We start from the raw sequence: 16,026 nt of genomic DNA, 5'->3' as shown, positions 1-16,026 counted from the left end.
CTGAAATAAGCAGGCAATATTCAAAGTAGAATAAAAAATATTACAGGACTATGTTTTAAAGTAATAAGCATTGTGCAGGGCTCACGTTACCATGCTACTGGGGCGACAAAGTCGCTTTCCCGGTCGCCACTTCGCTTTGACCGACCTTCAAAAGCGAAATCTAGTCGCCCTGTTGTTTACGATACTCGCTTTCAGTCGCTTTCGTCATCGGCAATATTCAACATTTACCAAGTCGATGAAACAGCAATTTTTCATTTGAAAGTAAAGAAATTCAAAGACGTAAACAATTTATTTTCTTTAGGAGGTTAAAGCATTGATTTTAAAGTTGGTTGCATGTTATTTTCATAAAGACAATTTTTTTATCACTTCTGGTGCTTGTTACTCAATTGTAGATCAAATCATTCTAACTTTCAGCGAAATAAGCTTGTTACTTCATTAGAACGTGATGAAATTAAAGATTTCTTGCTGTTGTGCAATACACTGTGCTGTTGCGCAATACTTAGTAAATCTGTCGTCAGACTATAAACAAATAAAGTTCAATTAATTCCCAGTCATATTAGAAATTTATGAAACTGTAAAGGGAGCTTGCATCAATAGATATAAACAATTCACTTAAGTTTCATGAGAATTGCTGACAGCATTTTTGAGCTATTGTCCGAAAACTGGAAAATCACCCCTTTTTTAATGAATAAAACCCCATAACTCAGAAATGTAAAATGTAAAATTTATAAAATTTTAATCGGAGCTTACATCAATATAGATATAAACAATTCACCAAAGTTTCATACGAACTGCTGAAAGCATTTTTGATTTTTGTCCGAAACTGGAAAATCCCCCCTTTTTTCATGAATAAAACCCTGCAACTCAGAAATGTAAAATCTAAAATATATAAAAATCGAAAGGGAACTCATGTCAATAGATATAAACAATTCACCACAATTTCTTGTAAGTTGGTGAAAGCTTTTATTGTCTGAAAACTGGAAAATCCCCCTTTTTTTAATGAATAAAACCCCATAGCTCAGAAATGTAAAATCTAAAATTTATAAAAAACGAAAGGGAGCTCATGTCAATAGATATAAACAATTCACCAAAGTTTTCTGCAAATTGGTTAAAGCTGTTTTGAGTTAATGTCCGACATGTTGACGACGGACAGCGGTATACCATAGTACGTCCCGTAAACGGGCGTATAAAAATGACAGGGTGTCATACCACACCAAAACCTTCTGAAAGAAACACTAAAGTTGGCAAACAATTTTTTTTTTTCATTGACAACCCTGTATAACCTTGCAGCAGTATCGAGTCTACATGCATTACCTTGTATATTTCATGTACATTGAACTTAAAAATATGTGGTCATTGTCAAAGTTAGTTATGTCAGTTATAATTTACACATTTATTGAAACATGCCAGAGAAGTGCATGTACAAACTTTTGAATTTAATCTGCAAACTGGGAAAGCCATCCTTTTTAACGAATAAAATCCCACAATTTATTAAATTGAAAGGGAGCTTGCATCAATAGATATATATAAACAATTAACCAAAGTTTCATGACAAATAACAACTGCTTAAAGCATTTTCGAGTTAATGTCCGAAAACATGGAAATCCCCCTTTTTGAATGAATAAAACCCCTTACATTGTAACTGGATAATGTAAATTCTAAAATCCCAAAACAATCTAAAGGGAGCTCACATCAATACATAAATACAATCCCATATAACTTCATCCTAGACCCCCCCCCCCCCCCCCCCCCCTCCCCCTAAAAATCAAATGGTAGCTCCCTAAGTTAGCAAACAAATTATTTTATTTTTACATTGACAAACCTGTATAACCTTGAAGCAGTATTAAGTTCATGTATTATCCCGCATATTATTACATGTACATTGAACTAAAACAAATAGTGGTCATTGTCAAAATTATAGTTTACAGTTTACTTTTCCAATGCTTTCAATTTAAGATTAGGGCATTTTTGTCAATGGAATTGAGTTTTGTAGTCAGAGATTACTCTAACCTCCAACGACTGTTTTGCGACACCAGCTAGGGCAGTGGGACTTCAGCTGGTCCCATATCAGATAGATGATATTTGCCTGTCCGAAGTGGAGGCGACTGGATTCATATTAATCAAGCCTCAATTTATTTATTTTTCTCTTCATTTCAGTAAGTTTGATCAACCTGCCACCCGTTATCTTCTCATATTTGGACAGTTTTCACATTGACCCATCAATACTGGCATTTTAGAGGGTATGCAGAGTTCACGAAAATGGTCGGTCCTGTCGGACCAGTATTTTGAAGGCTAGTGCCGGTCCCAATAACCGATGTAAAAACGGCCGTTGAAGTGCATATTTCGGCACTTTTTTACATCGGTTATTAGATGTACCGCAACTGTTTCCAATAAGTGTTTACATCGGTTATCAGATGTATCCGCTGCCAATTTCCGGTACTGGTTTACGGATTTATTATAAACAAACCAAAGCGGCGATCTACACGTGGCCTACTTAATTTGTCCATAGAGCCATCCCTGGCAAACAATCGGCGATTGAACCCTACAATGGATCAAACAAATACTGTAACAGCCGAGAAAGTGATTCAGATGATGAAATGGATAGTGAAGATGACTTTAAATAAGAACAATCAGAAGACCTGAACTGGTCTTTCATTGTTAATTTGCCTGTGGGTGCAAAGAATAAAACTAATATTAATAAAGTTATTTTTCAATAAAATATGTTATCAATTTTTTTTCAGGATAAAATTGAGAGATTTTGTAGGACTGGCTAAAATTTTGTAGGACTGACAAATAATCATGCTTTGTCGGTCCCATGACCGACGGGTCAAAATAAGTTTTCGCGAACTCTGGGTATGAATGCCCTTTTCCGTCAGGCGTCAAACATGGTTAACATTTTACCGTGATTCTTCAACATATCCTTATCGTAATTCGTCAGAGGTTTCAAATAATTATCGTTACCGTTATTTTTGGGGAAAAATTAATGTGATTCGTCAAAATCTGTCTATTTTTTTATCGTCTTGAAGAAAGTATTTTATCGTCATGCACCAAAAATTATCGTTAACGTCATTTGGCAGGATTTTTTACCGTTATTCGTCATGAAGGTACCCCCATTACCACCCTCATTTTAACTTTCACTTTATAATGTCACATGACCAACATTATGGGAACTGATTTATGCAAATGACCCATATTCCATAGGAAAACATAATCTATATAAAACGAGCCTCAATTAGTTGATTTTTCTCTTCATTAAAGTAAGTTTAATCGACCTGCCACCCGCTATTTTCTCATATTTGGACAGTTTTCACATCGACACATCAACACTGGCATTTTTTTTTAACTTTAAGAGATTGTGACATGATCAACAGAAAAAGTAATTTACAATGCATTACATGTATGAGAGCTGATTTATGAAAATGACCCTTATTCAATAGGAAAACATAATCTAACACCTTGTTCATTTATGATGCAAATAAGCTGAATGGCCGAGTGTGTTCAATTTGAAAATAAAGAGTTAAAATGCGGGAATCGCGAAAACAGATGTTGGACCCAGAGTTATCTCGGACTATGAGTATGAGTTTTGGGCAATTTGTAAGGAGGGGGGGAGGGTTCAAGGGAAGCAAATGCTCTTTAAATTATGCATGTTTCAAAAATTGGGGAAAAATTACACAGAGAGTTGAGTCATTTTTTTTCAGACTTAATTCAAATAATGACTAATGTAGAATTACCTTCTAATTCTATAAAAAAAATTCACAACTACTGAACAGGAACAATCATGGTACTTTTTACCTATGAAACTACACTATGACATCTGTCGATGATCTGATCTGCAAAACCTACAAACAGACACAGAAATATCATCAAATAGTGAAATAAAAGATTGATTGCACCTTGTATGGATAGTTCCGACACGTGTTACATGGGGAGCCCGTTTGTTTACAAATAATAATGTCACGTGATCACGCACTGACCGTCACAAATTTTTATCACACAATATCACTGTACTTACACAATTCACAAATGCATAACCCATTTATCTTGCGGACATGCAATGGGAATGTGCACGGTTATCAAAAACTACAAAAATATTGCATGTACAGTTAATGAAGAAGTTATTTCATCAAATAGATAAGATTTTCACTCATGACACAAATCGACTGGGTGTCGTCGCCATCGCCGCATCGGGGATAATTGATAAATGGGATTAAATTGACCGCCAAGATGGTGTAGAGAACCACCTCTGGAGAACCTTAACATTAATAAGTAATACTCACCAAAATTTCTCTATAATTAACGCTATTTTCTTTTGGAAAATTTCAGAAAGATGCTGATAAACTTATTTGGTGACACAGATTATTTTCTTGTAATGGCGCGAAATATATTCTTACTCTTAATGCTTGACGTAACAAAATTTGTATATAATTATATTTAACTAAAGCTCAGCGTAAATTTGCAGAAGCATGACAAAACATTAATAATAAAATGTGTAAATATTTCTGTAAAAGAACATAATTTTACTTTACCAGTATACTTCACTTAGAATTACATTTGAGCGCAAGAAAATCTCTATGTGAATCGGCTCGGGGTCGAAGTTCAACATTTCAACGGAAATTTTTGCGTGTGCTTGCGTTGCTTTAGATCGAGGCCACAGCTTTTCAACCAATCGGGGAATGTTTACTTGGGGCATACATCTATTTTTACTGCAGGTTTCGACAAGTTTAAATCGGGATTATAGAAAAATGGAATGTTGTTGGTAGTTACAGAACAGAAAATGATGAACACTTTTAGCAAAAGATCAATTGGATCGGGGGTCTGTGAATTCACATTATTTGTACAACTCTCCTTACTCTTGGGAAGCGTGTGCTTTACATCGAGGCTTGCGTTGCTTTACATCGAGGCTTTCGTTGCTTTACATCGACGCCATAGTAGTTCAACCAATCGGGGAATGTTTATTTGGGGCATACATCTATTTTTACTGCAGGTTTTGGCATATTTTAATCGAAATTAGAGAAAAATGGAATGATGTTAGGAGATATAAAACAGAAAATGATAAATATTTTTAGCAAAAGATGAATTGGATCGGGGTTCTGTGTATTCACATTATTTGTACAACTCTCCTTACTGATGGCAAAAAATGGAATTTCCGTGACCTAAATGGTTCGCGAAAATTAATATTTTTATATATATATAGTAATTATGGAAAAGCCCGGTTAGCCAGATGTTTGTTTATATCAAGCTTACTTTGTATCTAATCTACATTTCAAATATAAATAATACATTTGTACTTGTATATTTAAAGTCGGAAATATGTTGCATGTGCCTCAATTCGAATTAATTTTAGCGTCATTATAATAAATCTGTTTTTATCTAGCTACTTAACAAATTTATTGTTAGGCATTGTACAGTTTTTAGTATTGTGATCAATAGAAAACAATCAGAATCTTTTAAAAAAAACTCTAGATACGAACAAGTATTCCAGGGTTTAAAATGCCTTAAATAAATCTTTTTCTAAGTGTTCATCCGAAAAAAGAAAACTTCCAAAATTGTTGCTGTTTTCTTATTTGGCTCTGGTGTTCTATGCAAACAAGGGTTGTGTAATGTTTTGAGCTTAATCAAATGCTTTAGCATGTTCAAATTCTAATTCTTCGTTCCGAATGTTCTTCGGTACTTGATTTGGCCTTACCACTTATTTGATTCGACAACAATTTATAAACTCTTTCTTTTTAGTAAATGCGTAAAATTAATTTTCCAGTCATAAACAATTACCACAATAACATTTAATTGAAGAGTTTATTTTCCTAATATTCATACGTATACTATGTATACCATTAGATAAGCAATGATTTTAATAAGCAATCAGTAAAGTTTCAAACACACGAATAGTATATTGTAAGCACTTTAACATCACAAGGAATTTTCTTCAATGAATTGACAAATAGTTCATATCATTTGATCCTTCAAACATTTTTGCAAACAACAAGCATTTTGTTAAAGCAACAATAATGTTTTTGCAAACAACAAGCATTTTGTTAAAGCAACAATAATGTTTTTGCTACTCCTTGCCAACCTTTTATATCAAATGCAACCGATAATAGCAGTCTTCCTTTATGGTTTAATTCATCTGAACTATATTACAAAACCCATAATATAATCTGAAGAAGTACGATAATTCATAGGTACAAATGTATACACTGCGGTAAAGCGCCCATTATCTGAAACTGATATGTCTCACAGTAACAAAGCAAATATGAAGACTTTGAGTTATATAATGTTGTCATTTTAGTGTTATATTTAACATTGCCTTTAAAACAGGAGGTTTGGCTAGCTACAAAACCAGGTTCAACCCACCATTTTTTCCTAAAATGTCCTGTATCAAGTCAGGAAAATGGCTATTGATATCTTATAAATTTTACGGACGCCATCACGAGTTGGTTGGCCGTTATGGAATAACCGTTTCACAGATGATATCGGATATGTTCCTTATGTCGTAACTACAATACCCTTCCCTTTTCACGAATGTGACCTACCAAATTAGACTATTTACCGGGTTTGTATTAACATGAGCAACACGACGGGTGCCACATGTGGAGCAAGATCTGCTTACCCTTCCGGAGTACCTGAGATCACCCCTAGGTGGGGTTCATGTTGCTTAGTCTTTAGTTTTTTTTCGTCCCTCTTTTATCGTCCTTTGATTTTCGTTGCCTACAAATAGAGTCCCTATCGTGAACAGTGTATAACTACCAAATATTTTTCATACACCTTCCAAATTTTCATACATTGATTCCATTATGATGGTCTCTTTTGAAATTGGGCGAGCCTATGCTACAACCGACCAACAAAGATAGCTGCATACTGTGAATAAACTTATTATGGAAAATGAATACATTTTTAATTGAGGGGTCCGTGCTCATACTGTATTTACTGTCTTTCTATTATGTTAATGCTGTTTGTCTTTTTGTCGCCTCGATTGGTCATGTTGCTGTTTATATTGATTTGATATATGACTTTTATCCACCAACGCCCCCATCCCTCCTCCCTTTACGATACTTTTTTTTCCCCCGCTTTCGTCGATAACGCGTGCAATTTTTTGTTTCTTTTTTTTAATACATTCAATTAACGAATCATATAACCTCTAAAATTACAGTACTATGATAACTTGAGGAGAGAATTATCGCCCTTTAACTACGGTCTAGTGGTGAATAGCTCTGACGAAAAAATCATAAAAAGTATCTAGTTATAGAAGAGTAAGTTATCAGAACAATGTCTAACAACCAAAACATGATACCAGAACAGTAAAATGAAAATACCAAGCAAGATTCAGATGGTAAACAATCAGAAATTGACAAGTCTCAGTCCGTTGGTAGTGACAATACTTCGGCGCCATCTTTTTCCAATGTTGTCAAACATCATAGTGTAAATTATCAGGCCTACAGCGATCCTGAACCAAAGCTAAAAGGAGTAAAACCTATCTTTATAAAAGAATCAGACTTCTTTGGCAACAAAACTCCGACTAAAGAACTTTGGATAACACACGTAGAAATATACAAAGCACTTGAACATGAGATACAACCACAGTTTGTAAGAGGCATTCAAAGAATAAAACAAATGTGGAGAATCTACCTAGACAGTGAGGTAGACAGAATGCTGTTGCTTACAGAAGGCATCACATTAAGAAACTAGTCGGTACCTCTGCATTCCCAGAACCCATATTACCAAAAAGATGAGTACATAACAACAACATTACGGGTAAAAAATATCTCACTATCAGCAGATGATGGTCAATTGACAGAGAATTAAGACAAAGAAACATAGAGGTTCTCACTATAAACAGAGAAAGACTCAGGGTTGATAACTTGGTTATCAACTGCTGGACAGGAGACAGAGTAGTCATATGCAAAAAATTTGACAAACCACTCCCAAGGTTTCTTACAATAGGTCAATACACAGCAAGAATATGTCACTTTTGTCAAATGAAAGATACAGACATGTTCTTGTGCAACAAATGTCAACTGAAAGGTCATAATATAAAAAACTGTCCAAATGAATGGAAATGCAGACTATGCAATGAATATGGTCATAAGATGATTGACTGCCCTACCTTGTTGGCAAAGAAGATGGGAAAAAATTCTGAAACAGAAAGAGATGAGCAACAAGAAACAACAATAGCTAATGTTGATGAAAATACAAATACTGAAGAAAGCCAACAAATTCAAGCTCTTACAGAAAATAACAAAAGAGATGATACTGATGAACAACCTGAACTAACAGATGGAGATGACGAAGACAACCTGACACATTCTATGTCAATGAACAAAGAAATAACAGCAGCAGATGCAAAAAAAGATAAAAAAAAGTCTGCAAAAAAGGAAGGAAACAAAACTTCAAGTGATTCTTCTAAACAACAGACATCAAAACAGACAGAAACAAAAAGAGATTCTTCATCTGCACAATCTGACATTTCAAAATTGACAGTAAAACATATGCTGCTAAGGAAAGAACCCCACCCATTCCCAATCAACCAGATGGGATAAAAAAACAATCAGTCCATCTATAAATTATAGAAACATTTTATGTAAACAGTCCGCCAAAAGTTAAGCACCACCTATTTTTATTGCATCGAAATTTTTTTCTTTTAAAAAAATCAGTTAATCCTCGAAAAAGAGAAAATATTCATGTAGCAATTTTGCTAACATATACCATAAACAAACCATAGACTTAAGTTTGTTCACGTATGCAGGTTCTATGCATTTGAAATTTGCGTTCATAGAAATAGTGAAAATTACACAAATCAGAAACGGAATTTAAGTTTCACTGTGATTTTATTTTTTTACAACAATTAATCACCCAATATCATTAAAAGTCTTTACAAATAATCTTTGGTATGTTCGGCTAATTTAATGTCAATATTTGAGTCACTAGGATGTGTAACACCCTCTCTTCCGGTACAGTTCCATAGCACGGAGTCTCATACTCTGTACAAGCCTTCTGAACTTTAGTTGAACAAATTTATTCCATTCAGCAACAATTGCGCTTCTTAAATCGCTAAGATTTTGCAAAAGTGGATCTCTGCGATTCAGATTTCTGCCAATGGCATCCAAGACATGTTCGATAGGGTTCATGTCTAGAGACATGGAAGGACAAAAGATAGTGTCAATGGTTTCTTGCTATTTGTACTCTTTGTACTCGGTTACAATCCTTGCCCTGTGTAGTCTGGCATTGTCGTACATTTTTGCAAACAACAAGCATTTTGTTAAAGCAACAATAATGTTTTTGCAAACAACAAGCATTTTGTTAAAGCAACAATAATGTTTTTGCAAACAACAAGCATTTTGTTAAAGCAACAATAATGTTTTTGCTACTCCTTGCCAACCTTTTATATCAAATGCAACCGATAATAGCAGTCTTCCTTTATGGTTTAATTCATCTGAACTATATTACAAAACCCATAATATAATCTGAAGAAGTACGATAATTCATAGGTACAAATGTATACACTGCGGTAAAGCGCCCATTATCTGAAACTGATATGTCTCACAGTAACAAAGCAAATATGAAGACTTTGAGTTATATAATGTTGTCATTTTAGTGTTATATTTAACATTGCCTTTAAAACAGGAGGTTTGGCTAGCTACAAAACCAGGTTCAACCCACCATTTTTTCCTAAAATGTCCTGTATCAAGTCAGGAAAATGGCTATTGATATCTTATAAATTTTACGGACGCCATCACGAGTTGGTTGGCCGTTATGGAATAACCGTTTCACAGATGATATCGGATATGTTCCTTATGTCGTAACTACAATACCCTTCCCTTTTCACGAATGTGACCTACCAAATTAGACTATTTACCGGGTTTGTATTAACATGAGCAACACGACGGGTGCCACATGTGGAGCAAGATCTGCTTACCCTTCCGGAGTACCTGAGATCACCCCTAGGTGGGGTTCATGTTGCTTAGTCTTTAGTTTTTTTTTCGTCCCTCTTTTATCGTCCTTTGATTTTCGTTGCCTACAAATAGAGTCCCTATCGTGAACAGTGTATAACTACCAAATATTTTTCATACACCTTCCAAATTTTCATACATTGATTCCATTATGATGGTCTCTTTTGAAATTGGGCGAGCCTATGCTACAACCGACCAACAAAGATAGCTGCATACTGTGAATAAACTTATTATGGAAAATGAATACATTTTTAATTGAGGGGTCCGTGCTCATACTGTATTTACTGTCTTTCTATTATGTTAATGCTGTTTGTCTTTTTGTCGCCTCGATTGGTCATGTTGCTGTTTATATTGATTTGATATATGACTTTTATCCACCAACGCCCCCATCCCTCCTCCCTTTACGATACTTTTTTTTTCCCCGCTTTCGTCGATAACGCGTGCAATTTTTTGTTTCTTTTGTTTAATACATTCAATTAACGAATCATATAACCTCTAAAATTACAGTACTATGATAACTTGAGGAGAGAATTATCGCCCTTTAACTACGGTCTAGTGGTGAATAGCTCTGACGAAAAAATCATAAAAAGTATCTAGTTATAGAAGAGTAAGTTATCAGAACAATGTCTAACAACCAAAACATGATACCAGAACAGTAAAATGAAAATACCAAGCAAGATTCAGATGGTAAACAATCAGAAATTGACAAGTCTCAGTCCGTTGGTAGTGACAATACTTCGGCGCCATCTTTTTCCAATGTTGTCAAACATCATAGTGTAAATTATCAGGCCTACAGCGATCCTGAACCAAAGCTAAAAGGAGTAAAACCTATCTTTATAAAAGAATCAGACTTCTTTGGCAACAAAACTCCGCCTAAAGAACTTTGGATAACACACGTAGAAATATACAAAGCACTTGAACATGAGATACAACCACAGTTTGTAAGAGGCATTCAAAGAATAAAACAAATGTGGAGAATCTACCTAGACAGTGAGGTAGACAGAATGCTGTTGCTTACAGAAGGCATCACATTAAGAAACTAGTCGGTACCTCTGCATTCCCAGAACCCATATTACCAAAAAGATGAGTACATAACAACAACATTACGGGTAAAAAATATCTCACTATCAGCAGATGATGGTCAATTGACAGAGAATTAAGACAAAGAAACATAGAGGTTCTCACTATAAACAGAGAAAGACTCAGGGTTGATAACTTGGTTATCAACTGCTGGACAGGAGACAGAGTAGTCATATGCAAAAAATTTGACAAACCACTCCCAAGGTTTCTTACAATAGGTCAATACACAGCAAGAATATGTCACTTTTGTCAAATGAAAGATACAGACATGTTCTTGTGCAACAAATGTCAACTGAAAGGTCATAATATAAAAAACTGTCCAAATGAATGGAAATGCAGACTATGCAATGAATATGGTCATAAGATGATTGACTGCCCTACCTTGTTGGCAAAGAAGATGGGAAAAAATTCTGAAACAGAAAGAGATGAGCAACAAGAAACAACAATAGCTAATGTTGATGAAAATACAAATACTGAAGAAAGCCAACAAATTCAAGCTCTTACAGAAAATAACAAAAGAGATGATACTGATGAACAACCTGAATTAACAGATGGAGATGACGAAGACAACCTGACACATTCTATGTCAATGAACAAAGAAATAACAGCAGCAGATGCAAAAAAAGATAAAAAAAGTCTGCAAAAAAGGAAGGAAACAAAACTTCAAGTGATTCTTCTAAACAACAGACATCAAAACAGACAGAAACAAAAAGAGATTCTTCATCTGCACAATCTGACATTTCAAAATTGACAGTAAAACATATGCTGCTAAGGAAAGAACCCCACCCATTCCCAATCAACCAGATGGGATAAAAAAACAATCAGTCCATCTATAAATTATAGAAACATTTTATGTAAACAGTCCGCCAAAAGTTAAGCACCACCTATTTTTATTGCATCGAAATTTTTTTCTTTTAAAAAAATCATTTAATCCTCGAAAAAGAGAAAATATTCATGTAGCAATTTTGCTAACATATACCATAAACAAACCATAGACTTAAGTTTGTTCACGTATGCAGGTTCTATGCATTTGAAATTTGCGTTCATAGAAATAGTGAAAATTACACAAATCAGAAACGGAATTTAAGTTTCACTGTGATTTTATTTTTTTACAACAATTAATCACCCAATATCATTAAAAGTCTTTACAAATAATCTTTGGTATGTTCGGCTAATTTAATGTCAATATTTGAGTCACTAGGATGTGTAACACCCTCTCTTCCGGTACAGTTCCATAGCACGGAGTCTCATACTCTGTACAAGCCTTCTGAACTTTAGTTGAACAAATTTATTCCATTCAGCAACAATTGCGCTTCTTAAATCGCTAAGATTTTGCAAAAGTGGATCTCTGCGATTCAGATTTCTGCCAATGGCATCCAAGACATGTTCGATAGGGTTCATGTCTAGAGACATGGAAGGACAAAAGATAGTGTCAATGGTTTCTTGCTATTTGTACTCTTTGTACTCGGTTACAATCCTTGCCCTGTGTAGTCTGGCATTGTCGTACATGCACAAGGGTCTTGAAGCAAGTGGAGGATTATCAAAATGAGGGACTACAATGTTTCTAAGCACCAAATCCCTGTATGTCTGTCCGTTTATGTTACCCAGCAGAATATGCATACCCACCTTACAACAGTATGAGAAGAAACCCCATACTGTAACACCACCAGCAACGTATGCAGTCGATGGGCAAATGTTGTTTTGGTCATTAGCAGTTTTATTTCCACGACAAACTCGTATTCTGCCGTCTATTGGTCGTAACAGAAACTGACTCTCATTTGACCAATGAACATTTTGCCAGCTTCTCATGTTCCAGCGTCGATGGTCATTAGCCCTTTGAAACCCGATTATACGGTGCCTGGCTGTTAGGGCAGGTCTCTTGACAACACGACGTGCTCTTAGGTAGCCTCTATGAAGTCGACGGACCAATGTTCGAACACTAACATGACCACCTTGACGCCAGTGGTGTCTAAGTTGTGGTGCAGGAATAAATGAGTTGGCTTTAGCACAACCAATAAGGAGTCTGTCATCACGATCGGTAGTTAAACGGGGTCTTCCGGACCTTGGTTTATCATTTACAGTTCCTGTGTCAACATGACGTTGTAAAAATCTGACAATGACGGTGTGTTTAACATTGAAATGGTTACCTATGCAACTAGTGCTCCTACCGGCATTTGACATGTCAATTGCTTGTCAAGGTTCAGTCACATATAACTTATCCCTTGTCATATTTCACAGTGACTTGGTGAAGGTCAAATTTCACCTGTACGCGGGACAGTACGAAGATGATTTAAAGGCATCGAAACAGTGTATTCGAAAAAGTGCAGATGACCTTTAATAAAAAATTGCTTGGCGTGTTAATCGGAGTTTACTTTTTTTTTGTCGTAATGAATTTTCTTAGTGTATGTTATAGGCAATTCATAACACCAAACATAAATATTTTTTTCGCAATAGTTAGAAAAATATTGCCAGTTTTATTTAGGTGGTGTTTAACTTTTGGGCGGACTGTATATAACAAAAAAAAAAAAAAAAAAAAAAAAAAAAAAATATGTATGTTTATATATCTTGTCTCTCCTTGTATTTATGTTTGTGTGTATTTAGTATTTATAGAAAGATAATTGAATGGAATAAAGATTCCAAAACAAATGTAACAAGAGTAAGTATAAAAAAAAAAGAAAAGTGAAATTTTGCACATATTGCATTATACCATATATTTTCATGTATATGATACTATTAACAGAAGTATATTTGATAATACCAAAAACATAAATTGACAGAGATAAAAACACTTATATTAGAAAATTTAACCAGTCTTTTTTCTATTTAAAACCCTTTAGGTTTACAACTTTAATCTATAGTAGACGTACTCAACAAGATCAAATCAAAAGTAAAGATTTACTCACCTTAATAACTATTCTTAGTACATCTTCACAGCATAAATCCTATAAACATGATAAAGTAGTTGAAAATAGAGAAAAGGAAAATATTATTCAAAAAGCAAATAAACAATGTAAAAATGTTATGAAAAACAAAACATCAAAAACAAATGTTACCCGGGTCTGGTTGGTACCAGGGAAAGAATAAAGAATTATAAATACATTTTCATAATATTTATTTTACATGTGGTATGTCGGCTTATCAGCAATATAATGATTAAGAATTAACATACTGTTCATAGGTTTTACAAATAACATAATATCTGACATAATTAATAACCATATGATTGTACCTGATGAATAATTTACTTAATACATTTCTTAAACTCTGTTATGTCTAGGAGTCAATTGAACTTAAGTATTCACTTTAATGGGTCTTAAAATACCTTTTACGCATTGAACGAACTTCATTAATTAATTTAAATAACTTGTCATGACATTTATCTAATTAACTAATCTTTCTTTTCATAAAACAATATGTGTATTTCCTTAAATCAAAGATGTTTTTATTTCTCAGGACGTACATTAGAACATTTACGGTAATCTATATTTATCTTGGAAACTCTTCATTGATACCAATTCGTAATGAACGTGAGGGTCAATAAGGGAAAAATGAGATAAGAAAATAATACAAAATAATAACTAATTAACGGGTATAGGGCTACATAAAAATATATAAAAACTAATCTTATAACAAAGATATAAATGTAATAAAGCATTCAATGTATTTTCTACTAGAGCACAGCTCTATATCGAGGTATCACGTGAATTCCTTTGTTCTCTGAAGACACGTGTTATTCGTACATTCCCATACATTTCATGAGATAAACAATAATACACTAATCAACAAAACTAATACTTTCTACCGATAGTTTAAACTGGGGAATTGTAAATACTTAACGCTTTAAAAGATATATGTTTAAAATAATAGTGAACATCATTATTAAATCAATAAAAACAAACAAAGATGTAATCAGTTAAATTAATCAATTAATCAATTAACTAAAGATTCAAAAATATCCAAAAAGTTTAGAAGAAATTATAACTTTCTTTAAAATGAAAATATAATAAAATTAAACTTCTTACCTGGGAAAGAATAAAGAATTATAAATACATTTTAATAATATTTATTTTACATGTGGTATGTCGGCTTATCAGCAATATAATGATAAAGCCCGATGCATCTCGCAGGATACATATGATACCGTAAACCACCTAAACAACTGTATTGAAATTGTAACTATGATAATATAATAAAAAAATAGGGGTCCCTACTTTTAACAAAACTTCACTGTCTCACACAAACAGATCCGTTTCATCAGATTTCGAAATATTTGAAAATATAACCACATTACTAGCTGAGAAAATTAGAGAAAGTATATTAGTTTTTCTCAGTCAAAACCATACATTTGTTTTAATTTGCACAAAGCAAAAAAATGTGACAATTTGTAATTTTATTAATAGTTCTATGTATATGTTGTGTGATTTGTATTTCAGGTATGCAGTAATTGCTATGAACATATATTATATGTTTCAAAATTATCATCTCAATATTGGACAAATTCATTCGTGAAACAGACTATAACAATATTGTTGCAATCCAATTACACAAAAGAAAATTGATATTGATAAACGTAATCATGTTCACAGGTAACTCCCACGCTATAAACGACGATTAAATGTGGATGAAATAAAGTGTACTTTAAAAACGCGACCCAAACATAAAGTATACTCACTAATTAAAATAAACATAAAAATCAACTTTAAGTTACTTATTTTTTTTAATTAAAACATGTTAAATAACCTGCACATTTGTACAGCTAATGTTAAATGACTTCGAGATAAACAAAAGAGATCGAGATTTTACCAATGGATAAAAAATCAGAAATGTAAAATATCTTTTATTCAAGAAACTCACTTCAATACATCTCTAGAAAACGTTCTAACTATTGAATCAGATCATTCTTTTTATTTTAGCCATGGGACGACATCAAGCAAAGGGGTAGCTATATTAATTAATAAAAAATTAGACTATAAATTAATAGATGAGCATAAAGATTTAGAAG

General features: G+C 33.7%; 1 protein-coding gene across 1 annotated transcript in view; it reads right to left on the bottom strand.

Annotated features, from left to right (window-relative positions):
* LOC127733894 (4-galactosyl-N-acetylglucosaminide 3-alpha-L-fucosyltransferase 9-like) overlaps window positions 1-15,121 on the bottom strand; it is a 30,586-nt gene extending 15,465 nt beyond the window's left edge. Inside the window, exons 1-2 of the mRNA XM_052243341.1 lie at window positions 15,047-15,121; window positions 13,928-13,966 (exon numbers count right to left, since the gene is read on the bottom strand). The gene's annotated coding sequence lies outside the window, so the exon portion shown is untranslated. The remainder of the gene's footprint in view (window positions 1-13,927; window positions 13,967-15,046) is intronic.
* Between the last annotated feature and the right edge of the window lie 905 nt (window positions 15,122-16,026).

Source organism: Mytilus californianus, unplaced genomic scaffold (genome assembly GCF_021869535.1).
Source record: "Mytilus californianus isolate M0D057914Y unplaced genomic scaffold, xbMytCali1.0.p SCAF_3, whole genome shotgun sequence".
NCBI classification, from domain to species: domain Eukaryota; kingdom Metazoa; phylum Mollusca; class Bivalvia; order Mytilida; family Mytilidae; genus Mytilus; species Mytilus californianus.
The sequence above is the reverse complement of the archived record's forward strand: the minus strand, read 5'-3'. Positions and strand labels throughout refer to the sequence as shown.